The sequence below is a fragment of the Salmo salar genome, chromosome 20 (assembly GCF_965601325.2).
Source record: "Salmo salar chromosome 20, fSalSal1, whole genome shotgun sequence".
In the NCBI taxonomy this organism is placed as follows: Eukaryota; Metazoa; Chordata; class Actinopteri; order Salmoniformes; family Salmonidae; genus Salmo; species Salmo salar.
This window is the reverse complement of record NC_138310.1, coordinates 56,592,900-56,615,148: the sequence shown is the minus strand read 5'-3', so window position 1 is coordinate 56,615,148 and position 22,249 is coordinate 56,592,900. Positions and strand designations below refer to the sequence as shown.

Below are 22,249 nucleotides of genomic sequence, written 5' to 3'. Positions count from 1 at the left end.
GGAAATAGTCCCACTGATGGTAAAATGAAAGCTTTTGTCAGCCTCAGTTATCATGACACTGAGTTTACCACGTTTTTCTCGTCTCTATTGTTGACTTTATGTACATGTTTTGTGCACAGTTATGGAACAAGTTCTGTCTTTTTTGAACAAGTTAGTTGTGGGTGAGTTGGGTGTTTCAGTCCATCTGCACATGCATCCTGGCCGAGCTCCAACTAGTCTGTCGCCATAACAATGCTTTGTTTACAAGGGATTTCTGCTGGAGGAGCGAAATTAAACTCAAACGATTCTTTCTCAGATATTATCCACCAGGTAATGAATATGTTGTTGATGATGCTAAAATACTTGATAATTAAGATACTAATGAATGTTTGGACAAGTACATAGCTAATTATTTGTACCATTTTGTGCAACTACACAGACACTTTAACAGTAGTGCTGTTCTGACCTAGAGCTAACTGGCTAGGCTAGCCCAGAGCCATAACCTTAGGTCTCTGTGCTAGCCAGACCAGTTAGCTGTAACAGCAATTTAATGCATGGCACACAAGTTGAAGTTACAAGTAGGCCTAAAGCAACTTGTATCTCACAATTGGTCTGGTTTCGAATATTGAATTGATGCCTTTCGTTCACAGGTATCATCCTGGAATATGAAAAAGGAGGAGCTCTGATGACTAAATCCATTGATTTGTTGGATTTGTCTCCAGTGTGAGTAGACAATAGTACAATTCATGTTATGAATAAGATGCTGTATTAGTGATCATGCCAACTTTTGAAGAAAGCTTGGAGTGAGATTTGCTATGTGAATTTAATTGCCCTCTGGCACAACTCCTAGAGTGGGGACTGGGGGTCCTCCCTCAGGAAAATTGTACTGTTTCATGGCTAATTTCCTGCAATTCTACGTATTTTGACATAGCTTAGGCCTATGACCAAATAAAAAAATAAAAAACACAGGTCAGCTGTATTCAGAATGTTTTGAACATTACTTGAACACTCAAAATTTGACGACTTTGTGGGGGATGACATTTTTTAGGTGGTTTGACACTTCATTAATTCAGACAGCAATGAAATGAGATAGAAACAGTGGGACGGTTGGAAGCACGGATTGATCCCTGTTCTCAGGTAGAAAGTTGCCGGGGAGTGTTACCACTAGGGCTGTTATGGTGATCGTATTACCACCACACCGGCAGTCACGAGTCATGACGGCAGCCAAATTCCATGTGACCGTTTTGTCATGGTAATAGGCTTCTCCAATCTCTGATGCTGCTGATGGTCATTAGTAGCCTACCAAACTTGCTAACTGTCTGGTACTCAGCAATCTATTGTCCCTCTAATCACTATGACTTCAATGCAAATGTTATCGAAAATCTAATCACATTTCATGAGAGCCCATGAGCTCATGTTGCGCAACAATTCTAGGCTATGAATTTGAGTTAGAAAACAGAGTTTCTCAACTTTCCTAACATTAAGCACATTGCTTCTCTTTACAACAGTAGTATAGCCTGCCTGGCTGGCATGAAAATTAAACTGGAAAATGTTTCCTCCATTCACAGGAGGTTGGTGGCACCTTAATTTGGGAGGACGGGCTCGTGGTAATGGCTGGAGCGGTATGAGGGGAATGGTATCAAATACATCAAACACATGGTTTGATGCCCTTCCATTTGCTCCATTCCAGTCATTATTATGAGCTCCCCGCAGCAGCCTCCACTGCCTCCATTCGCTATTTAAGTGCATAGATGACATTTTTTCCCCCTACCCCTGTTATGAGACAGGTGCATGACAATCGTCCATTCTAAATCAAAACAAATGTCACACTTATATTATTTAGTATATGCAGGGTTGGGTAGGTTACTTTCTAAATGTAATCTGTTACAGTTGCAAGATACCTGTCCAAAATTGTAATCAGTAATGTAACTTTTGGATTACCCAAACTCAGTACCGTAATCTGATTACATTCTGTTACTTTTAGATTACTTTCCCCTTAACAGGTATTAGAAGAAGACAAAAATGTATGTTACCAATTGAACAACATCTATTGCAGGATAAATCAATGTTCAAGTTTATATAGCTGGCCATATATGTATGTTAAATTTTACTTTATGGGTTGGTTATGTAGGCTTCTTCTAACCCATCACTTTCTACTACATATAATAATACAATTAAATTATATCTGTACATTAAAAACCAAAGTCTATCAGAATTCCAATCATTCCAATAAATGTTATACACCTTGATCTTCAAGAATAGGACTTGGAAATATGGAAGTATAGATTAGCCAAATTGTTTTAGCTGAGCATGGCCCCAAAACTAAGGACTTATTTGCACTGTGTATATAATGTATAGGTCCAAAAATAGATGTAGCAACTACAAATTGCCCCTTTAAGTCTATCAAAAGTTTGTAAGTTTGAGCATGGGTCCATTAGACCTATGGATTTATTTATTTTATCAGCATGAATTAGATTGAGCAATAAAAGCCCCACTTCTATTCCACAGGCTTGGATCCGCACTCTGCAGCTGTTGCAAGAGCACATTTTTCACTTGCTGTCAACTGGTTTCAAAAACAATGATTGATAGGCAGCTTAAACTTATTGAATTCAACCATTATTGGGTTCAAATACACATTTAGATTTGTGAACAGCTATTCACAACAACCACAATCCGTAAGGAGCAAATAGCTAAATGAGAGAGCAGCAGCGTGATTCACATCAACGTGCTAATATTATGTAGATATCAATAATAAGTGATATCTGTATCGTCGAAGACTACACCACTACTGTCATTCTTACCTCCAAGCGTTTATTCAAGTTGGATAATCATTGGATGCCGACAGTGTTGGGGTTCGTTTCCTCATTCCTTGTCAATCATTGACTCATTGGTGAAATTAGCATTATGACAACAATATCTTTAATTAAATCATTAAAAAACTTTTATTAATGCAATTGCAGACAGAAGTTGACAACAGGAACATAACGCATGTTTCCGAGTAAGTTCTGCAAAATATAAAAGGTCCCAAGTTATTTTATTAAACCTGAAGTCCAGCCCTTGTGATGTCACTGCATACGTCATTACCTTCTACTCTTCAGACCAAGACCCTGCATACACTGCTATAGAAACTTGCAAGAGAGATAAAATAGTTCCGGTGTTTTCTAAGGCCTAGGCAATAAATGTCCACTCTCCAAAGTTGATGTATTGTGGAACGTCTGACTAGTCTCTTATTTCCTACACTCCCCTGCAGAGTTCTGTCTCAGTCACACATTTCTCAGAGGGTCTCTTTATAAGAGGCAGAGAGACGAGAAAACAACTGTGGAACAATACTAAACATCTATAATGAATATATACATTGTTACAGTGAGGGAAAAACGTATTTGATCCCCTGCTGATTTTGTATGTGTGCCCACTGACAAAGAAATGATCAGTCTATAATTTTAAAGGTAGGTTTATTTGAACAGTGAGAGACAGAATAACACCAAAAAAATCCAGAAAAACGCATGTCAAAAATGTTATAAATTGATTTGCATTTTAATGAGGGAAATAAGTATTTGACCCGTCTGCAAAACATGACTTAGTACTTGTTGGCAAAACCCTTGTTGGCAATCACAGAGGTCAGATGTTTCTTGTAGTTGGCCACCAGGTTTGCACTCATCTCAGGAGGGATTTTGTCCCACTCCTCTTTGCAGATCTTCTCCAAGTCATTAAGGTTTTGAGGCTGACGTTTGGCAAAAAGAAAGACCCGATCACATGACGGGCATTGGCTAATGAGAATTGGGGTATGTGAGTGAGAGGTGCTTTGGATCAAGCAACCGGGAGAAGGGAATTATAATTATTATATTCAGCTCAAGGGCGCAACGGCCACTGGCCGCAAAGGAATTGATTTTTTTAGGGGGCAAAGGGCTTGTGTTCCTAGCTCCAACAGTGCAGTATTATCTAACAATTCACAACAATGCACACAAATCTAAAGGTAAAATAATGGAATTAAAAAATATAGAAATATTAGGATGTGCAATGTCAGAGTGGCATTGACTGAAATACAGTAGAATAGAGTACAGTATATACATATGAAATGAGTAAAGCATTATGCAATCATTATTAAAGTGACTAGTGTTCCATTATTAAAGTGACCAGAGATTCCATGTCTTTGTATATGGGGCAGCAGCCTCTAAGGTGCAGAGTTGAGTAAACGGGTGGTAGCCGGCTAGTGATGACTATTTAACAGTCTGAGGGCCTTGAAATAGAAGCTATTTTTCAGGCTCTCGGTCCCAGCTTTGATACACCTATACTGACCTTGCCTTCTGGATGGTTGTGGGGTGAACAGGTCGTGGCTTGGGTGGTTGATGTCCATGATGATCTTTTTGGCCTTCCAGTGACAATGGGTGTTGTAGGTGTCCTGGAGGGTAGGCGCTGTGCCCCTGGTGATAGGTTGGGCAGACCGCACCACCCTCTGGAGAGCCCTGCGGTTGCGGGCGTTGTGGTTGCGGGTGGTGCAATTGCCGTACCAGGCGGTGATACATCCCGACTGGATGCTCTCAATTGTGCATCTGTAAAACTTTTTGAGGGTCTTAGGGGCCAAGCCAAATTTCTTCAGCCTCCTGAGGTTGAAGACGTGCTATTGCGTCTTCTTCACCACACTGTCTGTGTGGGTGGACCCTTTCAGATTGTCAGTGATGTGTACACCGAGGAACTTGAAGCAATAGTGTTCTTGCTGACATGCACAGTAATTACCCTATATTTTAGCCCATTGTTAAGAATGATAATTGTTCCACTGATCAGACTAAATAAAGTAAATAGATAATAAAATCTCCTGAAGACAAGGTGACATAAAGCTGTTCCTACACCCTAACCAAATTATTTGTATATTTATTTTTCCACTCTAGAATCAAACATGCCTTTTTGGTTCACAATCTGTTTGACAAAATCATTTTTACAGTTACAAAAGGTCACCCTACCAAACTTTCCTGCTAAAACATACTGTATGTCTGTCTGTCTGCTGCCTTTTTGTTGTCACATCCTAAATGCCAAATACCAAACAAGGGGACTAATGCAAGTATGGATTAGATCGATTTTAGTACATACTGTCAAAAGGCTGCATTCTGCAATAGATTAATGGACGGGTGTAACAGCAACCACATTTTGTTGACAGCATTTTACATAAAACAGTGTTCCCATGCTTCTCTTTTTACAGTTTTATAAACTCAGCGGAGAACGTTCTCTTTCTCCATTCAGCTCCACTCCAATCTTGAGGGGCGTTTCTTTAAAACATGCATCCAATCCCCTTGATCCCTCACATAACTAGACCAATCATACACTTCAATGTGACGCGGTTCACAGTACTGGGGCAAGACAGGGCAATGATAGAGGTTCCGCTCATGATGTTAAATTGTAGGCGCTGATGCTCCGATTTCAAAACGATTTGGAGCACAGTTGAAAAGTTAATGCGATGACTATACAATAGACTAATTAGAAAAATAAAAAAAGTAATGTTCAATGCATGAGATATAAGAAGAGGGTCAAATGCGTGTCTCACGGCCAATGCGTTAGAGTTGACAGCTCTGTATGTATGCAGTTTATTATACTAGTGCTAGTGTAGTATGATGATGATGATGATGATACAGGTAGAAAAACACACCCACTAGTTCTTCACAACTTCGTCACTGATCCTGCAATACAGTATGACGTCTATTCCCCTATTTTCAATGACCATGATGCATCACTCTGACACATATTTATCCATACAGGACAGACACCAAGGAGTTAATATCTGAGATCAGGAAATCGGAGCCGCTGATCACAGTATCACGCATCGAACAAGTCAAACTCTTGATCCTCAGACTGCAGGAGAAACTGGGTCAGCAGGACAACCGCAGGTTCTACCTCTTCAAGGTCAAATACAGTTTCCATCATTTTGAGCTACATATTTATTTCCATTAGGCTCTTTTCTTAATGATAATGTCATTGCCTGCCACATTATCATCCAAGTGCACACTGGGAAAACGGTGAAGAATTTGGGTGCAGCCATAGACAGCCATTAACTGGTATGACCACACTGCCAGTGAAATGGGTGTAAACAGTACAGCCATCCTGTAATTCCTCATTTGAACCCTAGATGGCAGCAGGGGGTGGGAATTGTAGAATTCAGGACTCTTCCTCGGCACATTAAAGCCAGATGTATTATGTATGGGTATTACATGGTCAAACGTATAGATGTAAACTGGATTAATGCAGTCAAGTAAACCGCCTCGGCGTAAAAAGAAATGTCCTCCTCCCTTCTCCCTTGCAGGCGCTGCAGTCACATGTATTGTGTGACTGAAGTTCTATAACTGGGAGCTATGACAGGACGTAAAATAAGGGACACGGCGTCAGGCGAGGAGCTGCACACACTGGAGGGCCACAGGTACGTGGTGTACGGCATTGCCTTCAACAACCCCTAGGGGTAACCACCTTCCTGTTACTCTACCCCAGGTATAAAAACACCAGGACCTGTATTCATAAAGCATCTCAGAGTAGAAGTGCTGATCTAGGATCAGGTCCCCCCCTGTCCATATAACCTGATTCATTATGATCTAAAATGCTAAACTGATCCTAGATCAGTACTCCGACTGAGACTCTAAGGTCCCAGAGAGCCTTATGCCTATCCTATATTCCTCCATTGGGAAAGAGTTGTTGGTGGTCAAAATAAAGTATTTTTCCTATCTCAAATCTTACCTTCATTTCTTCTCTTTAATCCAGGGACAAGATTGCCACTGGGTCCTTTGATAAGACCTGCAGGATGTGGAGTGCCGAGACAGGCAAATGTTTCCACACCTTCCGAGGAGACACTGTGGAAATAGTAGGAGTGACTTTCTAATCTAAAGATTGGACTTTCTGAGAGATTGGACTTGTCTTTCAGTATAAATAGGATTGCAGTGAGCTTCGAATCAGATTTTTTATGTGAATGGCAGCTAACACAGTTTTCGGTGCCGACCATGTATGTTTGGCGTTTAAACAACCTTGGTGGCCACGGGTAGCATGGACACTACGGCCAAGCTATGGGACGTCCAGACTGGAGAGGAGGTAGCTACACTGACAGATATTAGCTCTCTCTCTCTCTCTCTCTCTCTCCACTTTCTCTCACACTCTCTCACTCACTTTCTCTTCTCTCCTTTCCTCTCATCACCACACAATCTCACAATCAGCCAAGTCCACATCCATTCATTAATGACTTAATTCAGTCATTGATATGCATTCATCTATTAATTTTTTTATATGATCATTCATGTGCTGGTCCAGCAGTCACCCTGCTTACTGCGTTCTATTCTCCCATCATATGTGTGTATGAAGCTGTGACTGTAATGCATTCATTAGGTAATCTATCTATCTACATACTCAACTACAGGACATGCAGCAGTTTCCTGCTGCACGTGGGCAAACTGTGTGGCTATGTGTTCCAGAGAGGGGATTCTGTGTGCTCCTCTCTATGCCTCCTCTCTACCTCTTCTCTACATCTCCTACTTCAATTATTCCTACATTAGTCATGCTGGTGAATATGGTGACTCGAGCACAAAAAGGAAAATGTCTTCCTCGAACTGAATTGGATGAAATTGTGCAATTTAGCTTTTTCAAAGGAGAAAGAATAGCTCATTTATTTGACTGTTCTTTTGAGAACTCTGCAAGTGTAACGAATTGAATTCTCTTCTCTCTTCACCTCCTTCTCCCCCTCCCCTTCTCTCTCCTTCCTCTCTCAGGGCCACTCAGCAGAGATCATCTCCTTGTCGTTTAACACAGTGGGTGACCAGCTAGTCACTGGCTCCTTTGACCACACTGTTTCTCTGTGGGATGTTCCATCTGGGAGGTGAGAGCCCAAGTGTTTGTGTGTGTTTTTGCGTGCCCAGCAATGTGTGTGTGTTTGCGTGTCCATCCATGTGTGTGTGTTTACGTGACCATCCATGTGTGTTTGTGTGTCCATCCATGTGCTTGTGTGTGTGTGTGTCTGTGTGTTTTTTACGTGTCCATCCATGTGTGTCGTACAATCAAATCACACCAAATTGTATTTGTCACATGCGCCGAATACAACAGGTGTAGACCTTACCGTGAAATGCTTACTTACAAGCCCTTAACCAACAATCCAGTTTTAAGAAATAGAGTTAATCAAATATTTACTAAATTAACAAAAGTTTAAAAAATATAATCAATCACGAGGTAACGCAAGACATTTACATAACAATGACGAGGCTATATACAGGGGGTACCGGTACCGACTCAATGTGCATAGATACATGCATAGATAATGCATAGATAATGCATACATGCATAGATAATAAACAGTGAGTAGCCGCAGTGTAAAAACAGGGGGGGGGGGGGGTTCATTGTAAATAGTCTGGGTGGCAATTTGATTAGTTTAGTTGCTCAGCAGTCTTATGGCTTGTGGTTAGAAGCTGTTAAGGTGCCTTTTGGTCCTTGACTTGCCGCTCCAGTACCACTTGCCGTGCAGAGGCAGAGAGAACAGTCTATGATTTGGGTGACTGGAGTCTTTGACAATTTTTTGGGCCTTCCTCTGACACCTTCTAGTATAGAGGTCCTGGATGTCAGGAAGCTTGGCCCCAGTGATGTACTGGGCTGTACGCACTACCCTCTGTAACGCCTTCCAGTCAGATGCTGATCAGTTGCCATGCCAGGCGGTAATGCAACCGGACAGGATGCTCTCGATGGTGCAGCTGTAGAACTTTTTGAGGATCTGGGGACCCATGCCAAATCTTTTCAGTCTCCTGAGGGGGAAAAGGTGTTGTAGTGCCCTCTTCACAACTGTCTTGGTTTTTGGACCATGATAGTTTGTTGGTGATGTGGACACCAAGGAACTTGAAACTCTCGACTCACTCCACTTCAGTCCCGTCGATGTTAATGTAGTCCACAATCATCTCCTTTGTCTTGCTCACAAATGAGAGAGAGGTTGTTATCCTGGCACCACACTGCCAGGTCTCTGACCTCCTCCCTATAGGCTGTCTCATCATTGTCAGTGATCAGGCCTACCACTGTTGTGTCATCAGCAAATGTAATAATGGTGTTGGAGTCATGTTTGGCCACGCAGTCGTGGGTGAACAGGGAGTATAGGAGGGGACTAAGCACGCACCCCTGAGGGGTCAGATGTGTTGTTGCCTACCGTTACCACCTGGGGGCAGCCCATCAAGAAGTCCAGGATCCAGTTGCAGAGGGAAGTGTTTAGTCCCAGGGTCCTTAGCTTAGTGATGAGCTTTGTGGGCGCTATGGTGTTGAACGCTAAGCTGTAGTCAATGAACAGCATTCTCACATAGGTGTTCCTTTTGTCCAGGTGGGAAAGGGCAGTGTGGAGTTTGCGTGTCCATCCGTGTGTGTGTGTGTGTGTGTGTGTGTGTGTGTGTGTGTGTGTGTTTGCATGTCCATCCATGTGTTTGTGTCATTGTCTAACCACCATTACCGCCCTACTCTCATTCTACCAGGCGTGTCCACACACTGATAGGTCACAGAGGGGAGACCAGCAGTGTTCAGTTTGACTGGGACTGCTCCCTTCTCATCACCGGCTCCATGGATAAAAGCAGTAGGGTGAGCTCTCATCCTCTCTCACATCCTCTCTCTCTTTCTCTCTCTTTCTCTAGTAGAGTCTCCTATCACTTAAGCTCTGCATCATTTAAAAAGGAAATTGAAATCCTTGAATCATTCCAAGATGAGTCACGTTTTCTGGGTAGTTGTGTGAATTATTCACATGGCTGCATTCTTGAAGAGGAGATTGTGAAGAGGGGAAAACACAACCATTGTGTTGTTAGAGCGCTAACCAAGCTGGTTGTTTTTGTTAAAGGTTTTTAAAAATAGATTCATTAACATTTGACATTTTGCCATTGTGTGTGTTTGTACGTGTGTCTGTGTGTGTTTGTGAATGCGTATGTGCGCGCGTGTGTGTGCTTATGTGTTTGCACGTGTGTGTTTGTGTCCTTACAGTATGTGTTTGTGAACCGAAATGTGTATGTGTGTCTCCGCTTCCCCAGGTGTGGGAGGCAGTGAGTGGGAAGTGAATGGCCACACTAGCAGCCATGAAGACGTGGTGCTGGATGTGTGTTTCGACTACACCGGTCAACTCATAGCCACCGCCTCGGCTGACGGTATGACCACAGAGATACAGTATATCACACTAATGGTGTTCTAATTAATTATGGGGTACCTCTACTTCTGCTTTTTCCATGACTGTCAATACAAAGTTCCTGGATTGAACAATGTCCCAGGCACTGAACAATTATATCCGTTCTGTACCCAGCCCAGCCACCCCCATTTCACACTATCATGCCAACCCAGATCATACTGTGGTGGCTTGAAAATGTATTTTTCACATTGTCCTTTCCAGCACAGTTCCGGCAACTATGGTGTATGACTAACCAGGCCAGCTCAATTGAATTTCTTTTATTTTAAGGTTAAACTTCATCTTCGCTCAAGCAATACCACCGGATGTTTTGAGAAATCAATATTTCCCCCTGACTCTTAGGCACAGCGAGAGTGTACAGCGCTGCCAGCTACCAGTGCATCTCCAGACTGGAGGGCCACGAGGGAGAGATACCCAAGGTGAGTCACTGAGACAGGTAATGGTTCAAACAGGATCCAAAATGGCCCATCTCTCTCTCTGTCTCTTTGTCTGCCTCGGAGCATCTGTCAGACTCACAAGGGTACAGGACTGGACAGGAGGGATGAGGACGGCAGTCCGCTTGCCGGGGGGGATGTTTCTACCTCCTGTTACTGATTCTTGTGTCAGTTTCTAGGTCAACCACATCTTGACGATGACATGGAGAGACGTGACCCTGAAGGTGTGTGTCCCTCAGGCCAGAGCGTTCCAGAAACATCCGGGCACGTCTGAACTGCTCTACATACAGGCTGATTCCTGGTCTACCTGTGACTCCCTCTTCCCCCGGTAGTCTCATTTGATTGGCACTTTTCATTTGCTCTTGTCTCAGTTCCCTATAGAGTCATACCTTAAGCCCTTTAATGTCACACCTTGGATGTTTTATTAACCAAACACCATGATACAGTCTGCCCCTGCTCAGTGTGTAACTGCGTTAGCCACGGCTGTATAGAACCACATGTGACCTGGGCCTGTGTTGTAGGTGACCCAGCTGTAACCTGAATGTGTGTGTGATTTTATCAGGCTCTGCCATTTGACAGTTCTGCCAGTGTACGTTTGCGTATGTGTGTGTGTGTGTGTGTGTACATGCCTGCATGTTGTGTGTGTATGTGTACGTGTTTGTCGCTCGGAGCCACAGCCACTAGGGGGCCTGATTCAGACGTAGGAAATGTATGCCTTTCCTACACACATCTTTCCTACACACTTCTCAATAGTTGGTATTCAGACTTACCTTATGCAGATGCGTAATGGACTTTGCAGGCGTGGTTAACATTTATTAAACTGCTGAAAACCCTCCCACTTGCTGGCCAACCATTTTTATGTGTTTTCATTCAATAAAATGTTCAGTACATTTCTCTAAATCCATCCCTTTGTACCTTTAACTACAATTTTCTTGAGAATCACTAGAATATATGGAGAGAAGGTTCAGAATATTAGGGATCAATGAAAGAAATGCTTGTAAACAAAGTAGCGTCCCACCTCGACAACAACCAGTGAAATTGCACGGCGCCAAATTCAAAACAACAGAAATCCCATAATTAAAATTCCTCAAACATACAAGTATTATACACCATTTTAAAGATAAACCTCTTGTAAATCCAACCACAGTTTCCGATTTAAAAAAAAAAGGCTTTAAGGAGAAAGCACACCATGCGATTATGTTAGGTCAGCACCTAGTCACAGAAAACCATACAGCCATTTTCCAGCCAAGGAGAGGGCTCACAAAAGTCAGAAATAGCGATTAAATGAATCACTAACTGTTGTATAGCACACTGTATTACTTATACAACTAATATAAGAACAGGACATGAGACGGGAGCAGAAATTAACATGGGCATTGTTTAACTTCTCTTGGGCCGGCGGGACGAAATCGTCCCACCTACGTAACAGCCAGTGGAATCCTGTGGCGCGTTATTCAAATACCTTAGAAATGCTATTACTTCAATTTCTCAAACATATGACTATTTAACACCATTTTAATGACAAGACTCTCGTTAATCTAACCACACTGTCCGATTTCAAAAAGGCTTTACAACGAAAGCAAAACATTAGATTATGTCAGCAGAGTACCCAGCCAGAAATAATCAGACACCCATTTTTCAAGCTAGCATATAATGTCACAAAAACCCAGAAGACAGCTAAATACAGCACTAACCTTTGATGATCTTCATCAGATGACACACCTAGGACATTATGTTATACAATACATGCATGTTTTGTTCAATCAAGTTCATATTTATATCAAAAACCAGCTTTTTACATTAGCATGTGACGTTCAGAACTAGCATACCCCCCGCAAACTTCCGGTGAATTTACTAAAAATTTACTAAATTACTCACGATAAACGTTCACAAAAAGCATAACAATTATTTGAAGAATTATAGATACAGAACTCCTCTATGCACTCGATATGTCCGATTTTAAAATAGCTTTTCGGTGAAAGCACATTTTGCAATATTCTCAGTAGATAGCCCGGCATCACAGGGCTAGCTATTTAGACACCCAGCAAGTTTAGCACTCACCAAAGTCAGATTTACTATAAGAAAAATGTTATTACCTTTGGTGTTCTTCGTCAGAATGCACTCCCAGGACTTCTACTTCAATAACAAATGTTGGTTTGGTCCCAAATAATCCATAGTTATATCCAAACAGCGGCGTTTTGTTCGTGCGTTCAAGACACTATCCGAAAGGGTAAAGAAGGGTGACAAGCATGGCGCATTTCGTGACAAAAACATTCTAAATATTCCATTACCGTACTTCGAAGCATGTCAACCACTGTTTAAAATCAATTTTTATGCCATTTTTCTCGTAAAAAAGCGATAATATTCCGACCGGGAATCTGCATTTAGGTAAACAGACGAAAAAAAATAAAGCACTGGGTCGACTCGGGCACGCGCCTAAGCCCATTGTCCTCTGATCGGCCACTTGCCAAAAGCGTAAATGTGTTTCAGCCTGGGGCTGCCTCGATATCATTCAGCTTTTTCCCGGGCTCTGAGAGCCTATGGGAGCCGTAGGAAGTGTCACGTTACAGCAAAGATCCTCAGTCTTCAATAAAAAGAGCCAAGATGAACAACAACTTGTCAGACAGGCCACTTCCTGTACAGAATCTTCTCAGGTTTTTGCCTGCCATATCAATCACAACATATTCCTCCCCCTTTACCTTTGATGACTCATAAGGAAAAAGTAAATATTCACTATTTTGCCTATTGTTTTCTTTTTAACCTCCCTGGGCAAGGTGGGACGTTTGCGTCCCATCTAGTCAACAGCCAGTGGAATCCCGTGGCGCGAAATACAAATACCTCAAAAATGCTATAACTTCAATTTCTCAAACATATGACTATTTTACACCATTTTAAAGACAAGACTCTCGTTAACCTCTTGGGGCTAGGTGGGACGCTAGCGTGCCACCTGTGGTGCACTCCATCAACAGCAGGTGCATTTCAAGAGCGGCAAATTTGAATCCAAATAAATGTCAAAATTCAAATTTTTCAAAAATACAACTATGTTACACCATTTGAAAGATAAACATCTCCTTAATCTAACCACGTTTTACGATTTCAAAAAGGTTTTACGGCGAAAGCATAAATTTAGAGTATGTTAGGACAGTACATTTACAAGAGTTGTGTGTAATGTTTTGTCAAGTCAAAGACAGGGTCACCAAAACCATAAAACCAGCTAAAATGATACACTAACCTTTTACAATCTCCATCAGATGACACTCCTAGGACATTGTTAGACAATGCATGCATTTTTAGTTCTATCAAGTTCATATTTATATACAAAAACAGCGTTTTACTATGGCATTGATGTTGAGGAAATCGTTTCCCTCCAATAACCGGCAGTCAAGTCAGCGTCAGAAATTAAATAATTAAAATTAGAAAACATTGGTAAAATATTATATTGTCATTTAAAGAATTATAGATTTACATCTTTTGAACGCAATCAACTTGCCAGATTTAAAAATAACCTTACTGGGAAATCACACTTTGCAATAATCTGAGCACTGTGCCCAGAAAAATACGCGTTGCGATACAGACTAGACGTCATGTTGGGGAGATCTAAAATCGAAAATACTATGTAAATAATCCATTACCTTTGATTCTCTTCATCAGATGTCACTTCCAGGTATCACAGGTCCATAACGAATGTAGTTTTGTTCAAAAAAGCTCATCATTTATGTCCAAAAATCTCCGTCTCGTTAGCACATGATGTAAGCCAGCCGGACTTCTCGTCATGAACGAGGGGAAAAAATATATTTCCGTTCGTTCAAACATGTCAAACGTTGTATAGCATAAATCATTAGGGCCTTTTTTAACCAGAACATGAATAATATTCAAGGTGGACGAATGCATAGCCTTTTATAACGTATTGGAACGAGGGTACCCAACATGAAGTAGCGCGCCAGGTGTCTAATGGGACATCACCGTTCCATGGCTCTTGTTCGGTCAGATCTCCCTCCAGAAGACTCAAAACACTTTGTAAAGGCTGGTGACATCTAGTGGAAGCAATAGGAAGTGCCAAAATATTCCTAAACCCCTGTGTTTTTCAATGGGAGAGGTTTAAAGTCAATACAACACATCAGGTATCCACTTCCTGTCAGAAAATGTCTCAGGGTTTTGCCTGCCAAATGAGTTCTGTTATACTCACAGACACCATTCAAACAGTTTTGGAAACTTTAGAGTGTTTTCTATCCATATATAATAAGTATATGCATATTCTAGTTACTGGGTAGGATTAGTAACCAGATTAAATCGGGTACATTTTTTTTATCCAGACGTGCAAATGCTGCCCCCTAGACCCAACAGGTTAATCTAACCACATTGTCCGATTTCAAAAAGGCTTTACAAGCGAAAACAAAACATTAGATTATGTCAGGAGAGTACCCTGCCAAAAATAATCACACAGCCATTTTCAAAGCAAGCATATATGTCACAAAAACCAAAGCCACAACTAAATGCAGCACTAACCTTTGATGATCTTCATCAGATGACACTCCTAGGACATTATGTTATACAATACATGCATGTTTTGTTCAATCAAGTTCATATTTATCTAAAAAAAACTGCTTTTTACATTAGCATGTGATGTTCAGAACTAGCATACCCACCGCAAACCTCCGGTGAATTTACTAAATTACTCACGATTAACGTTCACAAAATACATAACAATTATTTTAAGAATTATAGATACAGAACTCCTTTATGCAATCGCGGTGTCAGATTTTAAAATAGCTTTTCGGCGAAAGCACATTTTGCAATATTCTGAGTACATAGCCCGGCCATCACGGCTAGCTAATTTGACACCCACCAAGTTTGTCCCTCACCAAACTCAGATTTACTATAAGAAAAATTGGATTACCTTTGCTGTTCTTCATCAGAATGCACTCCCAGGACTTCTACTTCAACAACAAATGTTGTTTTGGTTCCAAATAATCCATAGTTATATTCAAATAGCTCCGTTTTGTTTGTGCGTTCAGGTCAGTATCCAAAGGGTGACGCGCGAGCGCATTTCGTGACAAACAAATTCTAAATATTCCATTACCGTACTTCGAAGCATGTCAAACGCTGTTTAAAATCAATTTTTATGCGATTTTTCTCGTAAAATAGCGATAATATTCCAACCGGGCGACGTTATATTCACTCAAAGGCTGAAAGAAAAGAAAATGGAGAATTCACATGATCACGCATCTCCAGTGTCACTGTTCTCAGCCTGACCATTCACAAAATCTCCTGCTTTTTTTCGCCCAGAGACAGGAGAGACGTCATTACACTTTCTGGCGCCTTCTGAGAGCCAATGGAAGCCTTAGAAAATGTCACATTACAGCAGAAATGCTGTATTTTCGATAGAGATGCCACAGAAGGAGAACAAATTGTCAGACGGCACTTCCTGTATGGAATCTTCTCAGGTTTTGGCCTGCCATATGAGTTCTGTTATACTCACAGACACCATTCAAACAGTTTTAGAAACTTTAGATTGTTTTCTATCCAAATCTACTAATTATATGCATATTCTCGTTTCTGGTCAAGAGTAGTAACCAGTTTAAATCGGGTACGTTTTTTATCCGGCCGTGCAAATACTGCCCCCTAGCCCCAACAGGTTTTAATATAATATTTCAGAATAACCCTTTCTAAACTAGGGATAGAGGGTAGACTGCCTCAGTCCCCAGACTTAACCCTGGGGTGTATTCTGCCCCATTGTCGGAGGTTAGTCTGAACTAAATAGTCAACCTGTCAGGGGATCGTCTTTCTCTTACAGGGTAATGACGACGTACAGGTGAGTCTACAGTCACATTATCTCTGAGTCTGAGTGGTGATGGTGTATGCCCAGACTGGGGTGCAACAGTACCCTGAGTAGGCACTCTGGCTGGTTCAGGTGAGTCTGGAGCACTTTCCACATTTGTAGGTTGCTGCAGGGGATGTTCAGGTGATGGCTCGTAGTCATGGTAGGTCTCCAGTAGCTGATCTTGGTTTGTCACTTGACATGAGTCCTCTCTGAGGTTGGTTCCTGGCAACAGTTGATCCACGTTTCTCCTCCAGATGATGTTTTCCGGTGTGTGAACTGTGTAGGACACAGGCCCTGTTTGTGCAACCACTGTGGCTGGTATCCACTTTGGACCTTTGCAGTAGTTCCGAGCAAGAACTCTCTCTCCAGCTATGAAGCTTCTGTCTTTTGCTTTCCTCCATCTCTCCATCTGTTGTGTCTGTACAACCTGTTTCGTCTTTGGAGGTTTCAGGAGGTCGAGTCGCGTGCAAAGCTGTCTTTTCATCATGGCTGACGCGGGTGCCACTTTGGTTGTAGCGTGGGGAGTGTTTCTGTAGGTTAACAGGAAGGTGTTTAGACGCCTATTGAGGGAGCCGTTCCCTTGTGATGATTTTAAAGTTTGCTTCATCGTTTGGACAAACCTTTAAGCGAGGCCGTTCGTTGCAGGGTGATATGGCGCTGACTTGATGTGCTGAATTCCATTTGCTTCCATGAATGACCGGAACTCTTCAGACACCAGTTGGGGGCCATTATCACTAACGAGTTGCGTTGGCAAGCCGAAGCGACTGAAGATTGACCGTAGCTCTTCGATGGTTCTCTCCGCTGAAGTGCTCTTCATCACTGTGACCTCAGGCCATTTGCTGTGTGCGTCAACTACGACTAAGAACATACGATCCTCCAGTGGGCCTGCATAGTCTATGTGAACTCGCTGCCAAGGCTCCTCTGGGAAGTCCCATGGGTATAGTGGCGCTAGCTGAGGCATGTTCCTCATCTTTTGACATGCAGAACATGACTTGACCTTGTCTTCGATAGCTGCGTCCAGACCTGGCCACCAAAAGTAGCTGTGTGCAATCTCCTTCATTCGCACCATGCCACAGGGCCCTGAATGGAGTTCTTCAAGCACCTGCCTTCTCAGTGGCGGTGGTATGATGACTCGAAAACCCCATAGCAAGCATCCAAACTGAACTGTGAGCTCGTTTCTCCTCACTAGGTAATGTTGTAGGCTGTCTGACATCTCTCATTCTTTTCCACAAGTGACAATGTCCACGACCTCAGACATCACTGGATCAGTGTGGGTGAACTTTTTTACTTGGACAGATGTAACTGGGGCGTTCGTCACTTCCTTAAAGTAGAAGATTTCAGCCTGGGAGTGCTCAGTGTGTGCGACAGGTAAGGGAAGCCGTGAGAGGCCGTCTGCATTGCAGTGCTGCTCAGACCTTCTGTACTTGATATCGTGCTGGTGAGCAGATAACAATAATAACTCCAAACACAATGGCGAGTGCTTCACGCTCTATCTGTGCATAATTGCTCTCGGCTTTACTTAAGGTCCGTGATGCGAAAGCAATTGGCCTTTCTTCACCTGATGGCATGATGTGTGAGACAACTGCACCAACGCCATAAGGCGATGCATCACATGCCAACTGTAATGGCAAGTTGGGGTTGAAGTGGGTTAGGGCCTCTGACTGAGCTAAGGCTGTTTTCGCTTTCTTGAATGCCTCCTCACATCTGTCTGTCCACTTCCACTGTTTGGTTTTGTTCAAAAGTTCATGCAGAGGCTTTAACATGTTAGCTAGGTTTGGCACAAACTTTGCGTAGTATGTCAATAGTCCTAAGAATGATCTCAGCTGACTCACGTTCTGTGGGGATGGAGCTTCCACAAAAGCCTTCACCTTCGATGGCGCCTTGTGGAGCCCCGAACTGTCGATGACGTGGCCCAGGTACTCAACAGAGGGCCGGAAAAACTTGCATTTGTCCTTCCGGACCCTCAGACCATACTCCTCTAATCTCTGTAGTGTAGCGTTCAGGTTTCTCAGGTGCTCCTGCTCGTCTTTGCCGGTGATGAGTAGATCATCGAGGTAACATTGGACCCCAGTGAGCCCGCTCAGTATCTGGTCCATAGCTCTCTGAAACAAGGCCGGAGCTGAAGTGATTCCAAAAGGAAGCCTCCGGTACCTGTACAGTCCTTTGTGAGTCACTATGGTCAACAGTTCTTGTGACTCTTGGTCCACATGCATCTGTAGATAGGCCTGACATAAGTCTATCTTACTGAATTTTTGTCCTCCAGCTAAACCAGAAAAGAGGTCGTCAATGAGGGGTAGTGGATATTTTTCAGCAGTCAAGACTGGGTTAATGGTGACTTTGAAATCACCACAGAGTCTGAGTGATCCATCTTTTTTTATGACTGGAACAACAGGTGAAGCCCATTCACTAACGTTCGCTGGATCCAATACTCCACTCTCGACTAGTCTGTTTAGCTCAATTTCAACTTTTGGTTTTATGGCGTATGGGACAGGTCTAGCTTTGAAGCATTTTGGCTTGCCGTCTGGTTTCACGGTCAGTTTAACTGCTATGTCCTTCATACTGCCAAGGTCTCCTTTGAACACATCCGTGTGTTTCCTCAATATCCCTTGTAGGTTTGTGTCCTCTTTTGCAACCATGTGAATTTCCTGCCAGTTTAGTTTGATCTTTTCCAGCCATGCAAAGCTGGATGGTTGCCTTTCACAATGTAGAGTGGGAGCTTTACCTTCTGTTTGTTGCGCTCCACTGTACACTGTACACTCCACACGCTTCCTCTCACTGGAACAATCTCACCGGTGTATGTTTTCAGCGTCATCTTTGTGGGCTGTAGTGTGAGGTGATGTAGTTTCTCCTTGTATACAGCCTCAGACAGCAAAGATATGGCTGCTCCAGTGTCCACTTGCATCCGTACTGCGTTTCCATCCAGTAGCGGTGTCACCCAGTAGCCGTATCCATTGTCTGAAATTGACATAACATGCAAAGATTCTTCCCCTTCAGACAGGGTATCACTTTGTTCATCCTCTGTGTGCTCCATTTTATGCACTTTCTTTTTGTACTTCCTGAAGTCGCTTTTCCTTTGTTCAGTACTTTTGCTTGATTGTGTCTTTTTGTTTTTACATGCACGTTCGATGTGAGCCTTTTTTCCACAACTTCTGCAGTCTAAGTCTTTGCACCAACACTCCTCTGCTTGGTGACCTGGTTTCCCACAGCGATAGCATGGCTTGCCACCTCCTGCCTTGTTTTTTAACCTCTATGGGCTAGGTGGGACGCTAGCGTGCCACCCGTGGTGCACTCCATCAACAGCAGGTGCATTTCAAGAGCGGCAAATTTGAATCCAAATAAATGTCAAAATTCAAATTTTTCAAAAATACAACTATTTTACACCATTTGAAAGATAAACATCTCCTTAATCTAACCACGTTTTACGATTTCAAAAAGGTTTTACGGCGAAAGCATAAATTTCGAGTATGTTAGGACAGTACATTTACAAGAGTTGTGTGTAATGTTTTGTCAAGTCAAAGACAGGGTCACCAAAACCATAAAACCAGCTAAAATGATGCACTAACCTTTTACAATCTCCATCAGATGACACTCCTAGGACATTATGTTAGACAATGCATGCATTTTTAGTTCTATCAAGTTCATATTTATATCCAAAAACAGCGTTTTACTATGGCATTGATGTTGAGGAAATTGTTTCCCTCCAATAACCGGCAGTCAAGTCAGCGTCACAAATTAAATAATTAAAATTAGAAAACATTGGTAAAATATTATATTGTCATTTAAAGAATTATAGATTTACATCTCTTGAACGCAATCAACTTGCCAGATTTAAAAATAACCTTACTGGGAAATCACACTTTGCAATAATCTGAGCACTGCGCCCAGAAAAATACGCGTTGCGATACAGACTAGACGTCATGTTGGGGAGATCTAAAATCGAAAATACTATGTAAATAATCCATTACCTTTGATTCTCTTCATCAGATGTCACTTCCAGGTATCACAGGTCCATAACGAATGTAGTTTTGTTCAAAAAAGCTCATCATTTATGTCCAAAAATCTCCGTCTTGTTAGCACATGATCTAAGCCAGCCGGACTTCTCGTCATGAACGAGGGGAAAAAATATATTTACGTTCGTTCAAACATGTCAAACGTTGTATAGCATAAATCATTAGGGCCTTTTTTAACCAGAACATGAATAATATTCAAGGTGGACGAATGCATACTCTTTTATAACGTATTGGAACGAGGGTACCCAACATGAACTCGCGCGCCAGGTGTCTAATGGGACATCATCGTTCCATGGCTCTTGTTCGGTCAGATCTCCCTCCAGAAGACTCAAAACACTTTGTAAAGGCTGGTGACATCTAGTGGAAGCAATAGGAAGTGCCAAAATATTCCTCAGCCCCTGTGTTTTTCAATGGGATAGGTTTAAAGGTAATACAACACATCAGGTATCCACTTCCTGTCAGAAAATGTCTCAGGGTTTTGCCTGCCAAATGAGTTCTGTTATACTCACAGACACCATTCAAACAGTTTTAGAAACTTTAGAGTGTTTTCTATCCATATATAATAAGTATATGCATATTCTAGTTACTGGGTAGGATTAGTAACCAGATTAAATCGGGTACATTTTTTTTATCCAGATGTGCAAATGCTGCCCCCTAGCCCTAACAGGTTAACCTCTTGAGGATACCGTAGGATAGGGGGCGCCACAGCGCATTTTGAAAAAAAATCGTTCCCATTTTCAACGGCCTACTAATCAAACTCAGAAGATAGGGCATGCATATACTTATTATATATGGATAGAAAACACTCTAAAGTTTCTAAAACTGTTTGAATGGTGTCTGTGAGTATAACAGAACTCAAATGGCAGTCAAAACCCCGAGACCGATTGAAACAGGAAGTGGAATTCTGAATTGTGGACTTGACTTCTCATCTTTCCTTATTAATCACACCGTTAACCATGGTTCAGTGAGCACTTCCTATTGCTTCCACTAGATGTCGCCAGTCCTTTCACAGTGGTTTGAGCCTTATAGAGTCAAAACTCAGTGAATGACACGAGTTTGAAATTGGTCACAGGGGATGGGCCATCACCATTATGACGCCGGCGGCCATGTCTGCCCCCACCTTTGGATACGGTTTTAAAGGCCATGACATCATCCCCCTCGAATCTTATTGGCTCTCTTGGTGTTAGAGGCCCTGAAGATTTATTTTATACAACGTTTGACATGTTTGAACGAACCTACATGCGCGAGCATTGCATTTATTATGAACTTCAGAGCTGCGCTTGGAGAGAGCCATAGGACGCGCTACCAACATCAGGCTAATGGAACGTGAAGTATGGACTTTTTGACCGAAAATACATCTGTTGTGGACCTGGGATGCTTTCTGATGAAGACAACTAAAGGTAGGCGATTATTGACAATATTATAGAAGATAAGACGTGACATGAGATTCTTTCCAAGATGGCGCCGAGCTCTGTATATTAGCTAATTTTCTGAGTATCGCATCTCCTTTTATCGCAAAGTGTGATTACCCAGTAAAGTTCATTTAAAATCTGGTATGACGGGTGTTCTCAAGAGATATTCATCTATAAATGTTAGATTGACAATATACATTTAAAAAATCGTTATAGTATAGTAATTTAGGGAAATGTAGCATTGTTTACCGGGACGCTTTTGAGGGGAAATTATGTAGTCAACGTCAGACAGAGATGTAAAATGCTGTTTTTATATATAAATATGACCTTTATTGAACAAAAGAATGCATGCATTGTATAACATGATGTCCTAGGGGTGCCATCTGATGAAGTTTGTAAAAGGTTAGTGCTGCATTTAGCTGTTTTTTGATTATATGTGA

At 42.1% G+C, this 22,249-nt stretch overlaps 1 pseudogene across 1 annotated transcript; it reads left to right on the top strand.

Moving 5' to 3' along the window:
* The first annotated feature begins 13 nt into the window (after positions 1-13).
* On the top strand, positions 14-11,416 carry LOC106580909 (uncharacterized; annotated as a pseudogene). The gene is made up of 9 exons (XR_014381890.1): positions 14-309; positions 630-702; positions 5,727-5,871; positions 6,269-6,382; positions 6,718-7,041; positions 7,713-7,819; positions 9,441-9,543; positions 9,984-10,097; positions 10,475-11,416. The product of XR_014381890.1 is annotated as an uncharacterized LOC106580909 (transcript).
* The last annotated feature ends 10,833 nt before the right edge of the window (positions 11,417-22,249 follow it).